At 42.6% G+C, this 27,302-nt stretch overlaps 1 protein-coding gene across 7 annotated transcripts in view; it reads right to left on the bottom strand.

The window, feature by feature from the left end:
• Positions 1–26,718, bottom strand: part of DYRK1A (dual specificity tyrosine phosphorylation regulated kinase 1A) — a 144,271-nt gene extending 117,553 nt beyond the window's left edge. For 3 of the 7 annotated variants that reach the window (XM_032354923.1, XM_032354886.1, XM_032354913.1), the window contains exon 1: positions 25,149–25,253. The gene's annotated coding sequence lies outside the window, so the exon portion shown is untranslated. Of the gene's footprint in view, positions 1–25,148; positions 25,254–25,864; positions 25,946–26,617 lie in introns of those variants that run through there. The other 4 variants (XM_032354902.1, XM_032354893.1, XM_032354946.1 and 1 more) reach the window with 4 other exon arrangements.
• Between the last annotated feature and the right edge of the window lie 584 nt (positions 26,719–27,302).

The raw sequence follows: 27,302 nt of genomic DNA, 5'->3' as shown, positions 1-27,302 counted from the left end.
ATACCTAATACATCTCAGTTGCTAAATGCCATTTCCATGAAAAAGAACAAGAGCTTCAGGCAGAGTTCTTACACTGTCACACCAAATGCATGAACCACAGAAGAAAAATTTACTAAACTGAACTTCAGGGAGGCCTACCTGGGTGGCTCGGTCAGTTAAGCATCCAACTCTTGATTTTGGCTCAGATCATATCAGGGTCTTAAGACCAAGGCCCACGACAGGACCCAAACTCAGCAGGGAGTCTGCTGGAGATTCTCTCCCCTCCTCTCCTTCTGCCACTTCATTTTAATGAACTTTATTAAAATTCAAAACTTTTGCTCTGGGGAGAAAAAAAAAAGACCTCACGGAGGATGAAGCGATAAGCTGGGTGAGAACATGTGCAGACCACATAGCCAACAAAGACCTTGCATCTAGAATATATAAAGAACTTTCATAATTCAATAGCAGAAAAAAACACTCCAATCAGAAAATGGACAAAAGACATGAGCAGGTATTTCAACAAAGAGGAGACAGCACATAAGAACAAAAAAAGATATTCAACATCATTTGTCATTAGGGAAATGCAAATTAAAATCACAATTACAATATCACTACACCTAACAGAACACTAAATGAAAAACATGGATAACACCAAATGGTGAGAAGGATATTGAGAAATGGGATCCCTCATATAATCCTGGTGGGAACAGAAAGTAGTACAGACGCTCTGGAGAACAGTCTGATAGCTGCATACAAAATTAAACATGCATTTACCATATGACCCAGGATTCACACTGTCAGGCATCTACCAGAAAACAGAAAACTTATGTTTACAAGAAAACCTGTACTCAAACATTGAAAGTGGCTTTATTCATATTATTATACAAAATATTGGAAAACCTAAATGTCCTGCCATAGGTGAATGGCTGAACAAACTCGGTCCAACCGAGATGGAATACTGCTCAGCAATAAAAAGAAATTAACTACTGCTACACTCAACACCAATTGGGTCTCAAGGGCATTACACTTAGTTAAAAAAGCTAATCTCAAAAGGTTATATACTATATGCTCCTATTCATGAAATATACAGAATGGAGAATAAACTAATGGTTGTTGGGCTGCTAGGAATACAAACGGGATGCAGAGCAAAAAAAAATCCTCTCAAAATGATGGAACACTGTTATCTTGATTGTGGGGGTAGGTACATAGATCTATACACGGTATAACGTTATGGCATAACATTCGCACGCGCACACACACACACACACACGCAGGTTTAAAGAACAATAAAAACTGAATAAGGTCTGTTGTGTAACAGAAATGCACCTGATATATCAATTTCCTGATTTTGCTATCTTACTAGAGCTACATAAAATTCACCACTGGGAGAAGTTAGAGGGTACCTGGGACTTTATACTATTTTTGCAACTTCCTGTGAGTTTATTTCAAAATAAAGGATTATTTAAAAACAAAAACAAGGCTCCGCAGAAAATGGCCAATTCCAATTCCAAGACTGAGATAGAAATTCAAGGTAAGTCTAGAAAGTGCTCAATATGACGGAGACATGCCGAAAGGGCACAGACACGAACAGTGTCTCTACCACACTAGAAGGAGTTTCTACTGACAAAAGCCTGGAGAACTGGAGCTTTAAAGTAAATAACTACCATTATGGATTATCACTCAATGCATAAAACAGAAAAATCAGGTACCCATAGTGATATAAAATGAGTGAATAAATTAGAAGTCTGATTACTAATGGGATATTTTTACATAGTCTCAAAGTACCTCTACACAAAACACATTAATTAAAGGAAGGAACTTCAAAATAGAATTCTGAAGGCACCACCATAATCAAGCGATCAAAGTGAAATTATCAGAATTAGGACAACCTGAAATCATATGCCACATGTAGTTGGCACAATAAAATCACACACACACACACACACACACACACACACACACCCCGCAAGATGACCACATTCTGATCCTTCGAGCCTATGAACAGGTTACTTTACAGGGCAAGGGGAAATTAAGGTTACAGGAAAAAAATAATTTGCTAAGCAGATGACTTTGAAATAAAGAGGTTATCCTGGATTATTCCAGTGGACCCAGTAAAATCACAAGAGTCCTCAAAAGTGAAAAGGAAGGAGGGGGATGGCAGCATGAAACCAACAAGGCCCGAAGCTGCTGCTCTGAAAATGGAAAAAGGGGCCACGAGCAGAAACAGGTAGCCTCTACAAACTGAAAAAGCAAGGAAAAACATTCTCTGCACTGCAGTCTCCAAAAGAAATGCAACTTGGTCCATACCTTGATTTGAGCCCAGTTGAGATCCATTTTGGATTTCTGAATGCCAGAACTGTACTATAATAAATCTGCGGTTTTTAAGCCACTAAATCTGTAGTAACTTGTTATAGGAAAAACAGAAAGCCTGTAACACACGACATAACAATGCAATGAGAAAAGTATAGCATCACTTGTATGATATTCCTGCAAAGATGCCTAACATACCATCTAATATCAAGACCCATCAGGGGCACCTGAGTGGCTGAGATGGTTAAGCCTCTGGCTTTGGCTGAGAGGTCACAATCTCCAGGTCCTGGGATCAAGTCCCATATTAGGATCCCTTCTCAGTGGGGAGTCTGTTTCTCCCTCCACCCTGCCACTCATGCTCTCTCTCAAATAAATAAAAATCTTAAAAATCTTTAAAAAAAGAAAAAGAAACAAACAAACATCAAACAAACTCACAAAGTGGGTGACTATAAAATAACTGGCCTGTATTCTTCAAAAATATCATGGTCCTAAAAGAAAGAACAACTGAGGAACTGTTCTAGATCAAAGCAGTTGAAAACACATGACAATAAAACGTTTAAGTAATCCTAAACTGTATCTTCTTCCCATAAAGAACACTCCTGGGACAACTGCCACAACATGAATGGAGTCTTAGGGATCAGAGAGCTGTAATGTATCAATGTTCACTTCCTGTCTTTGGTGACCGTATGGCTGTTGTGCAAGAAAATATCCGCTTATAGGAATTATGCATTACAATATGCAAAAAAGAGACATCACGTCAACAACTTTTTCTCAGTGCATCAGGAAACAGAAGTTATTTGTATTATACCTGCAACATTTCTGAGTTTGCTTCAGTAAAAAAGTAAATAAAGGTAGGAACATCTCAAATTGCAGCCCAAACTCCATGCAGGCTGGCAGCTACCATGTCTCCAAAGAGACCAGGGCCATACTCTCTGGGGGAAAATGAAGAGAGCCTCTCTACCTGGAGATACCAAGCACAACAAAGAACAGTTTTGAAGCACAAGACTAAAAAGAGAATCCATTAAGAGACTTCACACAGAATGTGGACGCCAGTTCCCTTCCCCAGTTCTGCCCGCAGAACACCAGCAACAGGAATATATCCGTTCCTTCTCCCCCAGGCGTGGGATTTATTTTCAGTCTATCAACATCCAGAATGTTGGAACCCTGGAATGAAAGCACTGGGGATACTCACATTCACAGTTCCCCAACCTCCATACTAAGCTTTCTGTGAACCACCAAGCCTCACCCTCACAAAGAGCTCCCATCAGCTTTATCACACCCTACTCTTAAGTAAAAGCCACCATCCCAAAAGTGGCCAAATATGTGAGGAAAAGTGCCAACATTAAAGACAGAAATCAAAACAAGCAGAAAAACCAGAATCCAGAGTAAATGGAGACAAAGCCACAAAGGGGGAGGGGGAGGTATTAAACTATATTATCAATGTGCTTGAAGAGGTGAAAGAATACATATATCCATGAAGTAAAAACAAAATGCTAATAAAAGAAAAAAAAGCAAGGAACAAAAGACAACCCTGATGGAAGATAAAAGTTCAAAAACATCTCCCAAGAAGGGTGAAGAATTAGAACTAGAAAAAGACAAAACAAACAAACAACAACAACAAAAAAAAGAAACTACCAGAAAACAGACAAGATAACAAAAGTGATTGTCACTTGAGAAGACCTAAGAAGTTACCAAGGAAAGTACACAAGATCTAAAGTCTGCCAGATCTAAAGAGTATGTTATCTCCAAAGTAAAAGGTTGTGTCCTACACAACGAAACTACCCATGCCAAAGCACATCACTGCAAAACTTCAGAACACCAGAGATAAAGAACGGATTCTTCAAACTTCCAGATAGAGAACAAGAACAAAAAAGGTGGGGGAGGTGTCACATTTAAAAAAAAAAAAAAAGTTTACTAATAAATTAATGGATGCATGCAGTACTTAATGGCTGCTAACAGTGAGTCCGATCTGTGACCCACGGAGTATTCTCCCCCACCTACCACTCCCCAGACCAAGAAAAAACAGAAAGACTTACAAATGGAATTTTGTCAAGCCTCTACATCTTACTACAAAGTACCAGAAAATCCAAGGGACAGAGGAGCCTATCAGTGAAACCACAGGGATTCACTCAACAACATCCAGACTATAGGAAAGACAAGACGGATGATCAGTTTCTTCAACAAATAAAGGAGGAAAAAAAGATGCAGAGGGGCAGCCAACACACTAAAAGGGACTTAAGAGATCTGTCAATCAATGACAAGTTATGGACCTTACTTAGATCCTGATTTGAACAAAATGTTTAAAAAACATATTATTATGAGGCAGTCAAGGCCATTTGAACTCTTACTAGATATGTGAAGAATTGTTGTTAATCTTTTTAAGATATGACAATGGTACTGAGATTATGGTTTAGAAATCATTCTTCAGAGATACTTACTGAAATATTCACAAGTAAAATTATGTATCTGGGTTTTCCTAAAAACTCAGACGAGGGGGAGACAAGAATACACGGTTTTTTCTCAAAGTGGCCATGAGTTGATAAACGTTGATGCTAAGTGATGGGTACATGGAAGCGCATTATGTTCTCCAACTTGTCCACACTTCGGGTTTTAATAGAATCCAGAATACAAATTCTTTTTTTTTTTTTTAAAGATTTTATTTATTTATTTGAGAGAGAGACAGTGAGAGAGAACATGAGAGGCGAGAAGGTCAGAGGGAGAAGCAGACTCCCCATGGAGCTGGGAGCCAGATGCGGGACTCGATCCCGGGACTCCAGGACCGTGACCTGAGCTGAAGGCAGTTGCTCAACCAACCGAACCACCCAGGCACCCCAGAATACAAATTCTATCTGCTATATGAAACTAGAAGGCCATGGAAGTAATACAATTCAGAGTTCTGAGTAGAAACTATATTCAAACTGCAATTCTGTACCCAACCAAAACTTTTAATCACCAGGGAAAGCAGAAGAAAGATACTTTCAGAAAATGTCTCAAAAATTAACCTCTCGTGTACCCTTTTTCAAAGGAAGTATTGAAAGTTGTACTCCAGCAAAATGAAAGATAAAAACAGGAAAGATAAGGGTCAGAGAACCAGGAAACAGGAGACCTGAACCTGCTGGGAGATTTGCAAAAACACCACTAAGCCCAGAGAGCAAGAATTTCATACAAGTGAGGCTTAATGACGGGTCCTCTAGAAGATTCCTAGAGGGAGAGGGTATGAGTAGGGGATAAGACAACTAGTTACCTGGTATGTCTGTGTAGAAAACTATATTGAGAGGTTACTGTAATGTATGGGAAAACTTAGTCACAAGGACCTAGAAAACAAAGCAAACGGAAATACTAGACAATTGTTAATTCAAGGAAAAACAAAATTATACAAGGAGGAAACTGTAATCATAGTATACAATGCAGCTCCATGGTGAACGTACATAATCATAATTAAACACTGAATACGCTTAATGAAAAAACTTTAATGATAATGGGTAGATGGACGAAGGAAAGTGTATAAGGCAGGTAAAATTTAAAATTAAATATTTACCTACCTTAACAGAAAGTCAATAAATAATATCCAAATTTTAAGTTAAATACAAAAACAGGGTCAGGGTTGCCTACTCAGCCTCCAACCTCCCCCTTTCTTTGTAACAAAAGACGGTATCGTTCAGGACCCATTCGCACACCACCTCAACCGGGCATGTGCTCAGGGAAAGTGCGGCCGGCTCCAAGATGATGCCCGACTGTTCTAAACACAATCCCACTTCCTTTCTAGTGAGTGTTTCAGAAACAGTCATATACCACCACCACCACCCCCACCCCACCCCAGGAGACAAGTCTGCCAAAGTGTTTTGAGGCAGAATTTCTACGTTCTCATAGAGCTACAAGAAGTTCTCTCTTCTTTCTCTGGACACTGCTGAGTCTGGATACAATTCCTCAAACTCCTGCGACCTTATCCCTCTGTGCGTGTAGCCAGCCAGAGACTCGAGGGGAGAAGGAAAAACTGGCTACCTGAAGACATCATTGCGCCATCAAATCGATTAGCCCTAGAGCATCCTACCTCTAGACTTCCACCTTTGAGCTAAATTCTCTTATTTAAAGCCAGTTTGGGTCAGGGCCTCCACACCTGCATCCAAAAGCATCCCAGTCTGGTACAGTAAGTGTATCAGAGAGGTACAAGAAACAGCTCAGAGTTGAGGTAAAAGAGCTTACCAACTAGTGGGCAGAGCACACCATGCCATGAATGTTTCTGACGTGCCGCGATCCTCTAAAGACCTCCGGCCCACAGACGGCCTTCTCTATTCTACCATGTCCGTGCAGACCCTGCGGTGACAAAGTGTGGGAAGCCCTGCTCTGGGGAAACGGAGAGAACTCCTGAGGGGTATGCCTGGGGACAGCATTTTTTCATTAGAAACCTTTCAGCAGTATTCAGTGCATGTTAAACTGAAAACTCTTAACAAACACTAATGCAGTAAGCAAAAAAGAGACAAGAGATCTGATCGGCAGAGAGGCCATTAACAATAACATGAAGAAAGAACTTAATTGAAGACTATTTCAGAAACAAAACTCAAGACGGGTAATAGAGTAAACTTAAAAGTGACAGGAGACCAGGCTGCCTGGGTGGCTCAGTCAGTTAAGCAGCTGCCTTCGGCTCAGGTCACGATCCCAGGGTCCAGGGACAGAGTGTCCTCTTGGGTTCCTTGCTCGGCAGGGAGTCCGTTTCTCCCTCGCCCTTGACCTGCCACTCCTCCTGCCTGTGTGCATGCATGCTCTCTCTCCCTGGACAAATAAATAAAAATCTAAAAATAAATAAATAAAATAAAAGTGACACAAAGGAGAGGCAGAGAGACTATAGGGATGTTTCTTCTGGGGAAAAAGAACTCCATTAAATCAAACAGAGTAAAAACAAGATTACCTTCCATTGTGCGTGTCACTGGTCGGATTACACTAGCTGCTATCTACCAAACTCTGCTCAAGTTTTACACGTACGGCTGAACCTTGAACAACACAGGTTTGAGCTGCATGGGTTCGCCTATCTGAGGATTTTTTTTCCGATAAATATATTGGAAAAAGTCTTTGGAGATATGCAACAACCTGAAAAAACTCAGATGAACTGCATAGCCTAGAGATACCAAAACAATTAAGAAATAGGTATAAGAACACAGTATATAATATATAACATTCAAAACACCTGTCATCAACTACTCATGTTTTGTGTAAGGTTTCTGATCAACAGTAGGCTGTTAGCAGTTACGTTTCAGGGGGGTCAAAAGGCTCATGCGGATTTTCAACTGCATGGTGGTCAGCACCCCTAATTCCTACACTGCTCAAGGGTCTACTGTAATTCAACCTGGGAAGCTGAGACACAGTAGAAGTCATACCAGAAACCCAACAGCCAGCCATGTATCAAGGGCTATGCAAGATTCTAGTACTAGTCACAAAATGCACAAAAGATACATGGTTCCTGCTCTCAGGAAACTAATCTAGTATATGCTAAAACATAGCCACAGAAGCAATACAGAGTAATAGTTCAAAGTGAGGGCTGAGCCTGTTCTGGATCCTACCTCATCAACCACTAGGAGAAATTACTTCATCTCTAAGCCTAAATGTTATCATCCATTATCGGTCTCCATCCCGGCACCTTACTAGGTCGTGGTATGTGTACATTTACCGTGTACAGAGTAGTAAGCTTAATAAAGACTGCCCTTCCTAAGGGAACAGGGAAGAAGGGGGTTCACCATGACATGCTAATGTGCACAGTGAAGCTTCAGAAGGTAGTTTCTCCAAATCTACTTCCTGCACGCCACACCATCTCATGCAGCGGCCGGCAGAGCACATTTACAGAGAAGAGGCGCTCCCTACCATGTTTTCTGCTTCTGACCCACAAGGATTCATTTTTATTAATGGCCTCAGCCCTCCAGCCTCTAAGTTTGGGTGTGTGTTTTAACTACTATTTAGTGTCCATTCTGCAAATCCTTACAATCAGTTTAAAGACTATTATGCCTCAGTTTCCCCTGCTAGACCCTGACAGTCTTAGAAACAAGAGGGCACAGTTTTTGGACTGACTGCTCCAGAATCTGGGAGAACACAGATGGTTCAGTGACACGGAAAATGCCCCCTGAAAGAAACAACACATGCATCTCAACCACATTCTTTGTCACTCAGCAAACACTGACAGAGTATTCTTTGTGCTGAGCCCTGAAGACACAGCCGTGAACAAAACAGATACAACCCTTGCTCTCAAGCAGCTTAGTCTAAAGGAGGCAGATACCAAATAAATAAATAACCCCACAGCTATAAAATTCAGGTGGGACATGTGTGAAGTGATGAGAAGGGAAAGTTCAGGGTGTTTTAAACCTAACCTAGACAGGATGGGAGGAGGAGTCAAAGGAAGCAGGGAAGGCCTCCCCAGATATAGGACATCTTAACTGAGACTGAAAAAACGAGCAGGAGTTAGTAGGACAAAGTCTTAAGCATGTTACATGCATTCAATTCCTCTTCACAATACTATAAATAGAAGGTACCTTATTACATAAATGGGAAAACTGAGACTCAGAAGTTTACTGAGCTGGGAAAAGAGAGGGCTAAATTCAAAGCCTGGTATCTCTATCAGGCTCCACCGAACGCACTATGCACCGCTACATACAGACCAATTCTAAGCTGGGTCCTAGGACACGACTCCTGCTGTTTGTATCCCTGTGTAGACCCTTTCTCTTGACCCAGGATACCTGACTTGCTTTTAACCAAGAGTATATAGGAAAGGAGACAGGATGTCACTTCTGCAGGTAGCCCCATCTGTCCTGGGAGAAGACACTTCACAGTCTTTGGTAAGTGGCGTTAGAAAGGAACACACAGCAAGGAACTAAGGGCTAACAGGCAGTAACAAACTGAGGTCCTCAGTCCAACAGTGCACAAGAAACCAAATTCTACCAGCTTGATAGAGCTAAGAAGAGATCTTTCCCCAGTCATACCTCACATGACACCACAGCCACAGCCAACAATAGCCTTGACAATAGCCCTGAGACCCTAAAACACAGAACCCAGCTAAGTTGTACCCAGGCATCTGACCCCCAAAACTGTGAGATCATAAACATATGTTTTAAGTGTCTTTATTTTTTTGTTACGTATCAAAAATAACACACTGTTGCATAATAAAGTTCTTCCATCATATCCCAGCGCTTTACTGAAATACTGATTTTCAACTATTCTTAACTACACATCAAGACAAATTCAGGTAGCAGTCACATTTTGTACAAAGATGTCAACGTTAACCACAATCTGATCCCATGTTTTACAGCAGCCACTTGAACAACCTGTCCACTAATTCCATTACCTCTGTCAATTCTGCCTGTTTGTTTTCTCTTCTGTGTCTTCAAATTCACTGATCTTTTCTTCTGTAATATCCAACCTGCCATTATCCATCCAGGGTATTTTTCATCTCACATATTAGTTTTCATCTCTAGAAGTTTTATTTGGGTCTCTTTTTAACCTTCCCTGTCTCTACGTTTTTGAACACTCTGAATACAGTTAAATAACTGCTTTAATGTCTTTGCCTGTCCATTCTAACACCTGTCAGTTCTGGGTTGGTTTCAACTGACATCCAAATTATAAATTATGTTAACCTGCTTTTACACATACTTAGTAATTTTTGATGGAATGCCAGACATTTTAAACTGTTAAGTGTTGGGTTTTGTTGTATTTCTTTAAAGAGTGTTGGACTTTGCAGGCAATTACATTACTTACCAATTAGTTTGCTCCTTTCAAGGCTTGTTTTCAAGCATTTTCCAGCTGTATCTGGAGAAGCTTTTATTATAGAACTTAGCCCCACTACAAGACATGACCCTTCTGGAGTCTCAATGAACACAGCATTTAATGAGTTCTACTTTGGCTATAACGTACTCAAATATTTCCCAGCCTTATGTGAGCTCTGAGAATTGTTCTGCTTACAGTTTCCCACTGGATTCCTTCAAGAACTGCTCCTTTATGAAATTATATCCTACATACACACAGCAGATTAATATTCACTCAAACATTTAAGAGGACCACTAAGAAGACTTATGAAGCTCTTTCTCTGCATAGCTCCCTTCTCTCCAGAAGCCTGCTCCTCAAAACAGAACCATCTTGGCCTCCCCCAAATCCAATCTTTGCTTCCTCAACCCAGTGAGGCCAAATGGCTGTATTTGGGATCCCACTCCCTGCACTGAGATCTGAAAATTGCCTCAGGAAGAAAGCTGAGCTCACCTCAATTGCTCCCTCATCAGGGATCACAGTTCTGCACTGCCTGTTGTTCAAAAGCTGAAAATACCTGTTTCATGTACTTTGTCCAGTCTCCTAGATGTTTATGGTTGGTGGGTAAATTCAGAATGTTACTGCCTTATAGTCAAAAACCTAAGTCATGATTCCTGATAATTAAAGTAAATGTTTTATAAGCTACAACTCCTAAACATACAGACAGACACACACACAAATATAACATTATCTATTACATTATCCCATCTTTATTTTTATCATGGCATTTATCACTCTCTGTCACTGCTACTTGCTTTCTTGCTTATTCCACATTTAAAACAGAATATAAGCTCTGTGAGTGCAGGGATCCTGTCTATCTTGACACTCCTATATCTCCAACACTAGAACATACCCTGGCCTAGAAAAGGCAGTCAGATCAGCAAATTCATTATACCAATAAGTAAACTGCATATAACTATTTTACTTAACATATATACTGTAAACGCTTCCTATTAAGAAATTTTAATGTAGATGCAGGTAACCTTGACCCTGCAGAGTTCCTTAGAATTGTCAATTAACTTAATTAGCACCATCTAAGTAAAGGTTCTTAGTTACGAACAAAAAACTAACTCTGGCTTTGCTGAACTGAAAAGGGAAGTTATTAAAGCATATTAGGCAACTCACAGAAAACCCCAAGTGGGTCAAGCTGGAAGGCTACATAATCAAGAACACCCAAAATTCAAACCACCGATCTGGTCTGGTGGAGGCAGTGGAGGATTCAGTCACTGTAGTCTGGACAGACACCAGTGACACCAGGAACTAAATGTCACAGCTGAATCTTTGTCACTGCCCACCTCTGGAAAACACATGTAGCGGCTATCCCCCCTGCACTGCAGAACACAGATTCTACAAAGTGCCTACTTCTGCAAATTACCAGCTTCTGAAACAGTGGAGTAGAGGCTCCAGGTCACATAATTGCATTCCAATTCCAAAAGATGCAGAGAAAGTAAGCAACCGTCTCTCAAAACTGAAGATTTCTACTTCCCATCAAGATCCTTAAGGTAAAGAATTCCCCAAACACAGGCAGCTTTTGGACATTTTCGTTTATTATCTGAAAAATTAATGAACCAGCAGCACAAGGTATCAATCCCAGTATACCAGAACTCTTCTGTTTCTTCAATTAATGGATTATAGAAGCTCTAGTTTTCTCTTTCTTTTCTCTCTCAATGTTTAACTTTAGGGCACTTAACTCTTCACTGGATTTTTTTTTTTTTAAGTATCTGGAGACAGCAGACGCAATCTATGATTATCCTTAAGCAAATTTACTTCCCTGCATCTCAGCTATTTAGCTGATAAAACAGAAATACCTCTGACCACCTAACAGAGTTGCTGGGAATATTAAAATAATGAATTATGTATAGTGTCTAGTTCATAGCAGGCAAGCAATTAATAATAGCTATTGTTACTATTATTATTAAATACAAGCTTATCTTTTAAGAGGATAAACTCACTGATCTACATAAACTTTTTTTAAAATTTGCCAACAAGTTGAAGATCCAAAGTTTCCATTTTACATGGTATTAAAGATATTCTCCCCTTTAGCTCCTGTGTTACCAAAAATAAAGTAACAAGTAGCTTAAAGTAGTCTAACATGTTGCCACCAAAACTAAGGTCAAAACATAAACAACCAAATGGAAGGAACCAAGAAATGCTCACCTTGAACACAAGCCTGTTTCCTTTAAGTTTCTCCCCAGCGAGCTCCTGACTATACTGAAAAGCTTCATGATGGCAAGGACCATGCATGCCCAGGTGACTCACGACTATGTCCCAAGGGCCTAGCATGGGGCCAGGCAGAGAGAAGAGCTTCAATACCTACTGAATATTTGCTTTTCTAAAGATTTACTGTAGAAATTAGTCACTGAGAAAGTTTCAGAACTATGTTAAACAAATCCCTCATAAGCTTTTAAAAGCTCATTCACCTGACAACATCAACAGCTTCAATAATTTTCTAACTACAAGACTCATTCTTTTGAAAAATCCATCCTCAATCGTTCTCATTCTGTTGTCCAAACCCAGAAAAGTTAAACCCAGCCGCACCTGGGTGGCTCAGCCCCTTAAGCTTCGGCCAGGGTCCTGCGATGGAGCCCCAAATTGGGCTCTCTACTCAGCAGGGAGCTTGCTTCTCCCTCTGCCTGCTGCTCCCCCTACTTGTGCTTTCTCTCTCTCCCCCTCTCTCTCTCTCAAATAAATAAATTAAATTATTTTAAGAAATTACTGGGGAAAAAAAGTAGTTAAAGCAAAACGCATAAAAACAAACCACCTTCTCCCCTTTTCTGTCACTTTTTAGATGAAGTCAAAGCTAGAGCCTATTTTAAATGTGAACCTGACAGCCACTGCAAAATGCTCGACTGACATTCCAGAGGTCACTGGTGAATGCACCTCATTTTACTGGCTAAGAATCATGAAGAATATCCAGTCTAATTCCCTCCACAATTTAAAACCTTTCCAAATGAACACTGAGCAATGTGTCTATTTCCAAAAACTACTAAAATGATGTGTTCTTTTAATAAAGAAGGCACAATCTAACTAATATAACACTGTCAACCATACTTTCATTAAAAAAAAAATAAAGTTTAAAAAGGCACACTGTTTCTACTCCATATTCCTAACACCTGGCTTCTTCCACACAGTAGGTATTTCACTGCATTTGTGAAACTAATCCAGGAGATAATTTTTTCCTGGTTATACAGTCTTCCAGTTCTATCTTTAAAAAGATGGTCCTCTGGGGCGCCTGGGTGGTTCAGCTGATCTGACTTTTTATTTTGGCTCAGGTCATGATTTCAGGGTTCTGAGATGGAGCCCCACATCAGCCTCCACAATTAGCATGGAGCCTTGATACTCTTTCTCTCTCTCAAATAATAAATAAACTGGGGCACCTGGGTGGCTCAGTGGGTTAAAACCTCTGCCTTTCACTCAGGTCATGATCTCAGGGTCCTAGGATGGAGCCCCACATCCGGCTCTCTGCTCAGCAGGGAGCCTGCTTTCTCCTCTCTCTCTGCCTGCCTCTCTGCCTACTTGTGATCTGTCTAATAAATAAATAAAATCTTTTTAAATAAATAAATAAAATTTAAAAATATAGTCCTTTGTTCCTTGAGACCAACTAGTCAAGATCAAATTAATTCATTCAACAAATGTTTACTTAGAGCTTATTATGTGCCAAGACTTTGCTGAACACTGTGACTGGGGGAGCAAACCACTGCCCCTACTCTCTGAAAAGCATTAATCAAATAAGCATTAAAAAAATTACCAACTACAAGGGGCATGGGTGGCTCAGTCGGTTAAGAGTTAGACTCTTGCTGTGAAGTGTATAAACCTGGCGATTCACAGACCTGTACCCCTGAGGCTAAAAATACATTATATGTTAATTTAAAATTTTTTTTAATTATTTAAAAAAAAAGAGTTAGACTCTTGATTTCAACTCAGGTGGTCATCTCAGGGTTGTGAAATGGAGCTCCACACTGGGCTCCGTGTTAAGCATGGAGTCTGCTGGAGACTCCCTCTCCCTCTGCCACTCCTCTCCTCACACATGCTCTCTCTTCCTCTCAATAAATAAATTTCGGGGGCTCAGTGGGTTAAAGCCTCTGCCTTCAGCTCTGGTCATGGTCTCAGGGTCCTGGGATCGAGTCCTGAGTTGGGCTTTCTGCTCAGCAGGGAGCCTGCTTCTGCCTCTCTCTCTGCCTGCCTCTCTGCCTACTTGTGATCTCTGTCAAATAAATAAAATCTTTAAAAATAAATAAATAAATAAAATTTTTACGAAATTATCAGCTGTAATAAGCACTATGGAGGAAAAGTGCAACCAGACACTAGACACTAAAAAAGAAGAGGTGACTTGGCAAAGGGTACTTTCCCTGATAAGCTGCCATCCGGGCTAAAAGTGCCGGAGGAAAGAAGTTCGCCACAAGAAAGCGGATGACTCCGGCTGAAGAGGCAGCACGTGTGAAAACAAGCAAAGTCAGACTGTGTAAGTGAGGTGGGGCCACATCATTCAGGCAGAGGGTCCTGTGACCTGTTTGGTCTTTACTCTAGAAATCACAAAGTATCATTAAAGAGGGTGTTTTTGTTTTTGATTTTGTTTTTAAGACAAAGAATTCTCATTCATCATTTGCTCACATCACTCTTCCATTTCTGTCCATTCCACTGAACTGTCCTTATTCCTTAACTTTCCTTACATGCCCACATCCTTTATTTTCAATGTCTGGATCTTTGTCTGACTCAGCAAGAAGCCTTCCTCCAAGCCATCTCTCATGAATCCTGTCTTCAATTTCTTCCCTCTGCATAGCTGAGTCTAATACTGCTGAGTAACCGTGAGTCTTCAGGCCAATTCTTAGGTAAACTCACCTAGCTTCACTGATGTTTTGAACTGAACCACAGGACGATTACAGGGAAATTCAAAAAGTAAAATTAAATTATAATATACCCAAATGAGACCTTAATAATTTCCCTACCATTGCTATTTTGAAAAAACTCTTACAAACTCTTTAGTACCACGGAAGTAATGTCATTCTGTACTGAACATGTTTGATATAAAAATGAAGTTAAAAAAAAAAAAAAACTACTGAGATGACAATTGTTCTTTTCAAGGGGAAATGATCAAATCAGAACCCATTTTTCAGCACAGAGTATTTGTCTTAAAGACTGGAGTCCTATTTATACCCAAATAAACGTTAACTCAAAATTAACTGTCACAAGGACTCAGACAAAAATTTGACCTTCAAAAAGCAACATCAAAATTTACTCAATTCATGGGCTCTGAGTTTCCTTCAGTAAAAATGTGTGTCCACTCTAGAAGAAGTCCATAAACCTACTCTGCGGACTACTGAAGACTCCCCCACCAGATCGTAACTTCCATTCCATGATGGCACAGATCGTGCAGGCTTTGCTGAAGCACGATTCCCAGGCCCTGGCTCCATGTTTGACACTGGTAAGTACTCAATAAATAATTCTAAACACCTCATGAGATAAATGTTTTTCAGATTCCTGGTCCTACAATAAGGAAACATGTGAAAATAAAGAGAATATGGTATTTTTCGGGACAAATACAGAGACTCAGAATAAACTCTCTCCCATGTTCAGTCACTCTTTTTCAAACCATGTATACATCCTTTTTTTCCCAGATTCATACCTTCTAGCACTGCCGTCTCCCACCACCGCATTTTTAAGCTCATCTTTAACGGGGCTACAAATGACATCCACCTGTCCCTAATGGAAGTCTGAACTACAATAATTCTACCTTCTGTTCTTTAACAGTTCCTTCAGGCCCTCAGGAGGAAAAACTCTCAACTGTCCCATTAAACATATCATTCCCATACTATACTGCTACCAGTGTTCCAATTCTCTCCTTTCTATATCCAAAAATTTGGCCACACTGCTGTTTGAACCCAGAAATATTCATTTGTTCTGCTGAAAATTAAATCACTGAGAATTTTTTAAGATTCTCCAAATTTGCCACTCCCATATGACTTCCTACTTTTTAACCTCTAATTCTTTCATGCCTATATACCTAGAATGAGCCTGCCTTCTAGGCCCTCCTTCTTACTGTCTCCGCTCCCTAACCAGACTTGTCATCACAGTCCTGCTGAAACACTGTCAACTGCCCCAATCAAATACTCATAATAGTGAAGACCTTCATTCTCATTTCTCAAGGTAACTGTCCCTATTCCTCCTCCAGCATCTCACACACACTCTCTGAAACCCCACATACATGAATCTATCACTCTCCTAAGGCACCCCTCACGTCACCTCCCACCACAGAACACCCCCCTCAACAGCTGACTATCAAATCCCCAGCTTCTACCAAGACTCCGTCCCTCCTCCTCAAGGCACACTCAAATCCCCAGAATTCTTACTTCCCTGCTTTCTTCTGGTTCTTCATAAATCACTACCTCTCACTGTTAGCAGCCAGGATCTGACCCATGTTAATGGCGCCTATATACACACAACTATCTCAACACTAACAGCACCGGCAACCGAATCTTCCTCTGGAGTCAAAGCTTCTACCACCACAAGGCACATACCTCATATAAAGGGAAAATGTTTACTCAAACCAAGAGAAGTAAGAATTCCCTTTTACTATTTATGAAAGCATCTCCAATTCCAAGCATCTACAAGTTACCAAAACATCAGTTTTTCATTCAACAGAACAAAGAAATACAGGAAAATCAGAAAGTATTTTTAATTATATATCTGACAGAGAATGAGTATTTCCTTAATAAAGTGTAAGACTTAGAGCACAACTTAAGATGTTCAAACTCGGGGCGCCTGGGTGGCTCAGTGGGTTAAAGCCTCTGCCTTCGGCTCAGGTCATGATCCCAGGGTCCTGGGATCGAGCCTCACAATGGGCTCTCTGCTCGGCAGAGATGTTCAAACTCACTCTTAATTAAAGAAATGTAAATCCAGACAACTAGACATCATTTTCACCTATTAAACTGACAGAGATTTAGAATTCTGATAAGACCCAATGTTGGTGAGATCTGGGAAACTACGAACTCTCAGACACTGCTGAGGAAGTATAAACTGGTTCTCCTTTTGAACATATTCAAATATGCATATACTTGGTGAACCAGCAGTTTCCCTTAGAAGTATATGTCATGTGGCTACGGCTCACAGAACACAGTTCTATGTACAAGGATGCACACTGCAGCATTGTTTAAAACAGAAATACAAGAGCCATTTAAATGTTCTTTAATGGAGACTGACTGAATTGTGGTACATCCACAACATGGAATACTTCCTAGCCATTAAAAATAACAGGGAAAACTATGAGCTGATGTGGGAATATTTCTAAAAATAGATCAAGATGCTTAAGATACAAATCTGTGTGTTTAGCATGATTCAGTTTGCTTGTAAGTGCACAGACACTGTACATACACCTGTCACAATGTCTAGGACCAGGGGCACCTGGCTGGCTCAGTCAATAGAGTATATGACTCTTGATCTTGGAAGTCATGAGCTCCAGGGCCACACTGGGGAGAGTTTACTTAAAAAAAAAAAAAAAAAAGAAAGAAAGAGAGAGAGAAACGGTAATTAATTTTTAAAAATAAGTTCATACTGAACAATATTGCTTTTTAACATATACATGATAAATGTTTAAAATAGATAACCTGCACATACATGCACAGGGCATTTCTGGTAGGAAGAACAACTATCAGCTTTGGAGCGTGAGCAGGGGGTTGATACATAGGGCCTGAGCTTTTTTTTTTTTTTTTTTTTAAACCATGAGCACATATTACTTGATGATATTTTCAAAACTAAAATTCTCGACCAGAAAATTCCTTATTATGTTTGATATGGTGTCGAGTGCTCAAACAGGAATGAGAACCACTAAGAAAAAAAGCCTTCTACTCCCAATACTCACTCAATCAAGTGGGTCTTCAGCTTAAAGATCCACAGTCCCATTACCAACACTTTCAGTGACAGGAGGCCAGAAGTCCAGTCTAATACTACCAACCTCTGGCCACAAAAGAAGCCCCCCGTGAACTTTCCAGGACTATAATACAAGCTGACATTTCTCAAACATGCCCTTCATCTTCCTTTGTCAAGCGCTCATATCCGACTCTTCCCTCCCCTTCCCACAAAGTTCTTTTTCTTTTTTTTTTCTTTTAAAGATTTTATTTATTCATTTGACAGAGAGAGACACAGTGAGAGAGGGAACACAAGCAAGGGAAGTAGGAGAGGGAGAAGCAGGCTTCCTGCCAAGCAGGGAGCCCGATGCGGGGCTCGATTCCAGGACCCTGGAATCATGACCAGAGCCGAAGACGGACGCTAAACGACTGAGCCCCCCGACAAAGTTCTCTTACTAGTGCAGGTGCTATCTCCAATTCTTAAAATGACAGCCAGCTAATTCATAAAAATAGAGTGTTAACCTGATAACAGATAAAGTACATTCCTCTGGGAATATTTCCGTTTTTAATCAGGGAATCCAACTCTTAGCTTCATCTAAAGGAATGAATTCAACAGTGAGAACTGCAGATGAAAAACAAAGTAGTAATTTGGGGACAAGACCTACCTTGGTTCCTTCTAATCATGCCACACTAGCACCTACCTTACCATGTACCATCATGCTAGAGATACACTACCCTATCTACCACAGCGCTGACACTAACGATACCTTTAAAACCTCAACTTCCCATCCTTAAATGTTCATTTGACTATTAGCTAAAAGGACAATTAAGTGACCCAACTATTCACTACCAATGAACTCACACATAAAAAACAGCTATTTGAGAATGAGTAATATCCCTGTAAAATCCCAACACAGTCGGGACTTGGTCCTCTTTCGCGTTCATACAAAGAACGAAGAACCAGGAGTCAGAAAAACATGCACTACTTACTTACTCTTCCAGCCGCTCACTCTGGAGTCCTTTAGTTTAGTCCTTTAGTTTCTCAGGTCTCCACTAGATCTAACAATAACACTCTAGTTCAAAAGAAGCCTAGATCTTCCTCTTTGTTCAAACCCACAAAACCCCAAGAGGGACGCGCTGGGACAGTAAGTGTACTTCTAAATGCCACCGCTATCGTCCTCCTTGCAACGCCGGTGACTCCAAAACACGGACTGAAAACCTGTCAAGATGCAAGTGTCGTTCCAATAGTTTGCTGAGGGTATGAGTATGAATACAGACACTACGAATACATTCTAGGAAACTATTAAAACAAGATCCAAAAGCTTGGACTCCAAATACTGTTTATATACAGTACTGTCATAGCAATCAAGAACCATGTACCTATCAGAAAGTGTCAGTAAAATAATGTGCTATTGGAGCCAAAATTCATTCACTACTAAAAGTTTAGCTACATTTTTTCTAATCTAACTATATATTACAGATACTGAATAGTGATCTATTTAAATTTGCACACCACAGTTGAGAAGACTAATGACCAAATATGGAAAATAAGTCTTATTAAGAAACACAGTAAACTGTCTTTCCAAGATTTATTTCTGTACGTTTCTTCCAAAACATTTCAAAGTGAGACAGGAAACGTTTCATAATTCTCCATTCTCCTCTTCTTCCGTAGAAACAGATTTTCAACCAATAGCCAACCTACCGGAGACCACATATCCCAGCCTCCTTTGCAGCTATATGTGGTCACCTGACCAAGTTTTGACCAACATATGTGAACAAAGTCAGGTGTGCAACTTCCAGGTTTGTCTTTTAAAAGAGGGGATGTGCTTTCCCTACAACTGTTTCCAGATGATAGATGTGGTGGGAAACAGTCTGGAATCAAATAGAAAATGGTGTTTCCTAAGCAAAGGAAAGCAACAAGACAGAAGGAACCAAGGTCCCTTCCAGCACAGAGCCACTACATCAGCTTTAAAATTACTTACATGACAGAAAAATAAACTTGTTTAACCTACTGTATTTAATCAGAACAAAGACCCAATCTTGTGTTCAAATTAATGCATAAAGTCTAAATTTATAACAAATATTAAGTAATAGCTACTTACTAATTCAGTAAAGTTGAAACTCTATAAATTCTTGGGTAACCCCACTACTAAAATTATTGCTACTGTACCAACTTAGGTTGCAAAGCACCTCATTCCAGTATCTCACTCCACATTCTCAAAATCCTGGGCAGGGCAGCTAGTGCTATGCACATTTGGCACATAACACACTGAAGCTCAGAGAAGTGACTTTACTCAACACTGCACAATTATGGAGTGGTACTAGCACAGGACTCGGCATATAGGTTCTTCATTCCACCCTCTGCGGACATACACACTTATCTACCCCTGCTGTCTTGGAAGCGTGATCAAAAAAAGAATTATTCCTGTCTAGATGGACTTCACAATCTAAAGGAGAGAAGACACAGACATTAAGTCTATCTGGTAATATGTATGACTAACATACACAGCTATTTGCAGTAAGAGTTATTTTAAAAAAAAAAAAAAGGCAGAGTCCTATAAGAATCCATAGCTAAAGAACCCTTACCTAGATTGAGGTTTTGGAGGTTGGGGAAAGCCTCTCTCAAGAAGCAGCATTTATCCTGGGACCACAAGGATGAGTATGAATGGAGAGGAAGAAAAAGGGAGAACAGAGAGGAGGAGGCTATAAGAAATGATAATGTTACCTCAATCCTCACAAGAGCCGTATGGTAAGCACCACCAACCCCATGTTACAGATAAAGAAAGCAATGCTTGGCAACATCACACTGCCAGCGAGTGTCAGGCCCTGTTGAGATTCCAGATCTGCCTGACCCTGGAGCCTCTGCCCAGCATCATCTCACAGGCCTGTAAGCATCATGCTGCCTTAACTGCCATCTACAACTAGATATTATGCAGATTTTGGATGGGTATCACAGCATCTTCTTACCAAAACACATATACAAGGATGCCAACTCTAACCACAAATATCCATAAAACTTAAAAAGAAAAAGATTAAATTCTTGTCATTGGAAATCTGATATACTCAGAAAAATTACAGGGTTGTTTAATGAACAGGGATGTTGTGTAAAATAGAGGTGATGTTGAAAACCAGATTCATTCCATGTTAAACCAGTTCCCTAAGCTCCTCCCCCACTGATTTATACAACCATTTTAACTATGGGAACATAAAAATTCACAACAATTCATCAAGAATAAAAATCTATTTTAAGCTATCATGCATCATGTATGTTAGATACATGCATATGTCCCTCAAACAAAAAATAAATGTGTTGTCAAAACTTTAATAGTATTATATGAACTTTAAAAATCCCCTTCTAGAGGAGACGGTATGTAGCTCTGGTATAAGAATAAGTAGTCAAAAAGACCAAGTGGTTCCACATTAGCAAAAAGTATGTCTACAAGGAACGACATCACACTCTAGATATGCAATGTACTGTAAGTTATTACCTCCAATAGAAAATTCTACCTTGTTATGCAGTTCAGAAAGTAGGATTTCAAAGCCAAAGCATAACTTTTGAAAAACATTTAGCTGGCCTACACAATGCAATACTTCCAAATCATGTCATTTTTCATATAATTAAAAAAAAAGAAAGAAAGAAACTAAGCTGCCTGTAGCCCCTAAGAGGAAACAAGACTTGCCTTTAATTACTTAATATAAATCTTAGATTAATTACTTTCTTCCCGTGAACCCAAAATCTCATTTTCATGTAACGAACGATAAACCTTACGGCTCTAGCTTAACATTGGAGGCAAGATTTCAAAAAATTTCTTCATTTAGGGCCAACCGAGGAGAAGTTTTAGGTAACTTAAAATAATTTGATGTTTTCCAAGTAATTAAAAACTTGTAACATCCTCAAAAATTGTGCAAGCCACGGATTATGAATTATAACTTCTCTAGCCATTGAAACATTGCCCAATGGTTAAAATAATATGTGGTAAGAAGCCTTCTTAAAAACATAATCACTATGTATACATAAGGTGCTCTTAAACAAGTCAGTCATACAATACCTCTTGACAGGGCAAACTGTGTTTATACCAAGTTTCAGGGGACCATGTTTGATGACTTCAAGTAGTAGCTTTACTTCTAAATAGAAAACATGCAAAACTATCAAAACACTCAACAGAAAGTAGAGGCTCTTGGCTCACAGTTGAAACTACTACAAGGAATACAACAAAATGGTGAGAGTAATAAAATTTTATGAGGGAAGAACTAAGTTCTTTATAAGAACTCTTCCTGGAAGTTTTCGGGTTGTGCTGGGTTCAGATGGTTCATTTCTTTCTTGGAGGAATGAGAGAAATTGCTGGGGGTGTGGGTGTAGGAAATGTGAAAGTTCTTTGAGGAAGAGAGAAGCTAACGCTAAAGCAGAAACAAGGACACCTTTACCACATGTGCCAAGAAAGTCACCAATGACGCCCCCTCTTCTATGCACCTTAGTCTCATATATATAGGGCAATTCCCTTCACTCATAATAAAGCTACTTCTTTCCAAATTTTCTTCCCAAAACTAGGTATTTGCCAACCATAAACACACATGAAAATACCCCAGAGTAATCTAACTAGCTAAGCTAATTCTTCTTATTTTTAAAAAAAAAACAAGTTTTCAAGTAATACCCAAGATTTGATACAAATCAGCATTTTCTTTTAGTTTCAAAACAAAATATACTGTATATACCTTGTGTTGTAAGTCATCCTGAATTTTGCGTTTGCAGGGCAATATTCATGGTACTATAAAAACCTACGTACGTAAATTCTTTAACTACAGTTGCTGCACTTACCATTCCCTACCCCCCCATCTTTAAATCATAAACACAGTAACTCTCCATAACTAAAACTAACAGGACAAACATCTGACAACATTCTAGAGGGGGGAAAAATTTCTAACCAAGGGTCTTCTTCACTAAATACAATCCCAAACAAGACACTGCATTAAAATGGAATATTTCCATTTATTTTGAATGTTAGTTCTCCTAAAGACTGGACTAACTGGTTACATTTTTAATTCAAGCACACAGTAATTCTAGCTCTTAAGTTTCTAACAGGTTCCACCAAAATGTTTTTAGAATATGTTTAAGAAGCTGTCTTATACCTATTTTACAAACTCCAATAACAAAGATCTCACTAGGTCATTCAGTCCACTTCCCAACCCTACCAATAATGATCATTCAAGTCTATTCCTTCGAATCAAAATCATTTTTAGATTTTAAAGTGTGCCTTCCCCTTACATACGGGTGACCCCAGAATAATTAATTTCTGAGCTTATGCCTCTTATCAACTTTTTATACTGTTTTAGAACTTGGTAAACATGTTAACAGGAGTTCTTAACTTTCTGATAAGGTTTGAACTCTAAATGAATTTGGGCAGCCAGCATAAGCACCAGGGCTATTTCAAGACCAATCCTCCAAAAGCACTGGGGTACTTGAAGTATAAGTCATGTGCATATTAAAAATTTTAACTGTAACCAAGTAAACTTTTTCTTAACTGGTGTTTCTTTGAAACTATCTTCTTCAGTTTAAAATTTCAGTACAAGAAATTTCAGTTCTAGTGTCACATTTATAGACTATCTGAAAATACTCGCTCTCAAGGTAAACAATCAAAATGTGAGAATTTAAGAATTTTAACAAAACTCCCCAAAATCAAAGAATTAAATATATCCATTCTTAAACACTTTGTATATGTAAAGCACAAGGGGTCATACAGGAAATCTAAGTATTCAAAGATTTTTAGATGCCTAAAAATAACTTTTACACAAAACTTTGCTATGACTCATCAATACTTAAGCAGTGCCTACAATTAAAATTAAGTGTTAAGAACAAAACGCACCAAGAAGTATCTTTTAATTCCTTCTATTCAGTAACTGTCCACATAGTTTGGGGGGTGGGAGGAATGACAAGTTTCATTAAGAGGGCCTCTTTTCCATCTTTCCATTTCCACAAATGACAAAGTTAATTCCACGCTCAACACTGTCAGGGTCAAAGTCTCTAGGTTAGAACCCTGAGTCATTACACACAGATCGCTCCAAATCTGCCAGTGTTTGTAATAGTCAGTTATAACCTAGTGATTATGAGCCCAGGCTAGCTACAGACTCCGGCTCCTGGAGTCCCAGCTGTATGACCTTGGATGAGTCACGGCTCAGTTTCCTCATCTGTGAAATGGGTTAACAGTTCCTACCCGTAGGAAATGCGAGTTCATACGTGTGAAGCCCTGAGAAGACTGCCTGGCACTCTTTGTCCTCCTGTTTAAAAAATCCGAGTGAAAAAATGCTATAGAGGGTATACCCTGACAACTTGGGCAGAATTCAAAAACCAAACGGTGCTGGCATTCAAGGGCTGCACCTAGATTACAAGGTTCGTATAATCTAGGGTTGGACGAAAAGCACAGACCAGTAGTCGGAATCACTCACTGATTTTGCCATTTTTAACTATTTCAGACTAGGGAGGGGCCTTTCGCTAGGCGCTAAGATATTCAGCAGCTTTGGTGGATCTAAGCGAGAGCGGGTTTGCGCCTGTAAATAGACTTGTGAAGTTTTGTTGCAGTAGCCAGGTATCAATTATAATTTACGCATTCTCAACCACCAACTCCTCCGGCTGCTAAACAGGTCATTACTCCACCTCCAGTGGCCGGGATCACTTGCACTCACTGCACAACTTCGGAGCACGCCGAGTGCCCTCGCTCCAGCACACACCCCAGAGGGCCGCTGAGGGACCCGGCTCCCGACCTTCCCCGGCGCCTCGCCCAGCAGCCAGCCCCGTTTTCTTAACCCGTGCATTGTCCTTGCAGAGAACCCCGGCGGTTCCCACACTGGTGGGGACCGAGAGGAGGGACGAGGGAGGAGCTGGGGGAAGAGGATGAGGAGGAAGAGGAGGAGGAGGAGGAGGAGGAGGAAGACAACCTCCTCCCCTCCGCTCGGGCGACCAGTGAAGGTCTGGCGCTTTCTCCGGCCCCCATGCCCCCGGCTCCCGGGAGGCCGCGGCCCCAGCTCCCACCCTCCGCAACTTTCCCTCCGCTCGCACCCGCCTCTCCTCCGGGACCGGGCCTGTCGGGCTCCCTCCCCCGGCGGCCGGCCCCGGGCCGCGGCGCCTCCTCCTAAAATGGCAGGTCCCTCCCTCCGCCCGGCCGGCCTCGGCGCGGGCCCGGCTGCAGGCCGCGGGGGGAGCCGGGCGCCGGGCCGGGCGGGGCCGCGGCCGGGCCGGACACTCACCGGGACGATGGCGGGGCGCTCGCGCCGCTCCCTCCGGTGAGTCTCAGCCTCGGGCTCCCGCCGCTGCGCTCCCGCCGCGGCCTCCGCAGCCAGCGCCGCCCCGGCCGCCTCTCTCCGCCCCCGGCGCTCCCGGCTCCGCGGCCGAGCCGCAGCCTTCTCAGTCTCTCTCCGGCTCCGCGGTTCCAGCGGCGCCCGGGGCCGAGGAGGCGACAGCCCCCTCCCCGGCAAATACCGCAGTCCCCGGACCCCGACTCCCGGCGGCGGGGCCGCGCGGCCCGGCCCGGCGCGGAGGGCGGCGGCGGCGAGGCCGGGCGCCGAGTCGCGGCCGCTCCCGGCGGCTTCTTCCCGAGGAGGATTTTGTAAATCTCACAAAATGGCGCGCGCTCCAAACCTGCGCAGCGAGAAGCGCCGGGGCCCGAGCGGCGGCGGCGGCGGCGGCGGCGGCTCCTCCGCCAGGAGAGCCCGAACCGCCCGCCCCCGAGTCCCCGCACAGACAGACACACACACACACACACACACTCACACACACACGCACGCACACTCGCCCTCGCACACGCTCACTCACACACACACTCTCACACTCACACCGGTCCCGCCCGCTCGCCGGCGGCGGCAGCGGCACCAACAGCAGCAGCAGGAACAGCAGCAGCAGAAGCGGCGGCGGCGGCGGCGGCGCCCGCACCCCCCGCTCGAGGTGTCCGCTCCCTGAGCCCGACCTGGGCCGCGATCAGCAGCAGCGACGGCAGCAGTCTCCCCGGATCCCCCCGCCGCTCTTGCCGCCGCCACCCCCGCCTCACTCCAATGGGGCTTTTTATTATTATTCGGGCGGGAAGCGAAAGGGTTTAAAAAAAAACCAACCAACAAAATGGCGACGGACCGACCCGGTCGCTATAGCAACTGTCAATCAAAACGCAAAACCCCGGCTGACGTGCTGACGTCCTCCTCCCGCCCCCCGGCCCCAAGCCGGCGGGCGGGGCCTGTTGCTCGGGCAACGGCAGATTCCGTTCCCTCCTTTCCCTCTCCCCCTACGTCCCCAACCAACCACCCAACCCCCTCAGGTCACGTGAAGGATAAATTCGGAGCTCGAGCCCGCTACGAGTGTCAGAGGAGGGCGCGTGATTCGCTCGGGGGAGGGGAGAGGAGGGGGACGGCCAGGCCGAGGGAGGAAAAGGAAGGATAGGGAGGGGGGGGTGAGGCGGCGGCCCGGCGTGTGCGCGAGCGCCCGCCGCCTCCCAGGCCTCCCGGCCGCGCCCCGCCCCGCGCCCGCGCCCGCGCCCGCGCCCGCGCCGCGCCCGCGCCGACTGCGGCCCGGGGAGCGCGCGCGGCCTCCGCGCCGCCGCCCCCGGAACCCCGCGCTTCCGCGTCGTGCGCCCGCAGCCCCGCCCGCGCCGGGGGGGAGGGGACGGGGCTCTGCGGCCGCGCGGGGACCCGGGAAGCCCACCCCCTGGCTCCGCGGCCGGGGCTCTCACCTTCATCTCCGGGGAGCGCGCCGGCCGCGGGAGGGCGACCGCAGGGCCGCGCGTTTCAACTGTTCTTCGAAGGGCTCGCGTCCCCCCCTTCGCCGGAAAATGCCCACGGAGGCCGCGGCGGGGGTGGGGAAGAGGCCGCCTCCGCGTTTCAGACATCTCAGGAATTCCGGACGCTTCGCCCGAATCCGGGATGCCCCTGCGGCTGACACCTTGATTAAATCCTGCCTCTCCATTTTTGCAGCAACCAATGCCAACGATGAGATTTTATGCACGGAACCATCATAAAAACTTTTTTAGGCTGTGCACGCTCTCCCAGGCTTTACCACCGATTTCAACCCCTCCCCACTTTTCCGGCGCAGCCTTGCCTTCCCGATCGGAATGCCCCTCACATTAATCCTCCTGAGCTCTTACTGTATACCCTTGCTGCCCAACTCCCTGGTTTTCTCTTTGATGCGCCAGCTCAGCCTCCCGATTCTTAATTCGCCCACCATTCAATATTCTGGCTCGCGTTTATTTGTATTTTATCTACCCGTCTGCCTGATTAAATGTCTCTAGGTGTGCTTCCCAGGCGTTAAAATCTAGGTATGCTAGTAGCCATACTGTGCTGGCTACTTTGTAATTAGCAGACAACCACTGGCTAGGAATTGTGCTCTAAAATGGCATTTAATAAATGTTACGCTGAAAA

The sequence above is a fragment of the Mustela erminea genome, chromosome 1 (assembly GCF_009829155.1).
Source record: "Mustela erminea isolate mMusErm1 chromosome 1, mMusErm1.Pri, whole genome shotgun sequence".
NCBI classification, from domain to species: domain Eukaryota; kingdom Metazoa; phylum Chordata; class Mammalia; order Carnivora; family Mustelidae; genus Mustela; species Mustela erminea.
Note: the sequence above shows the minus strand (reverse complement) of the source record. Positions and strands in the feature narration are given on the sequence as shown.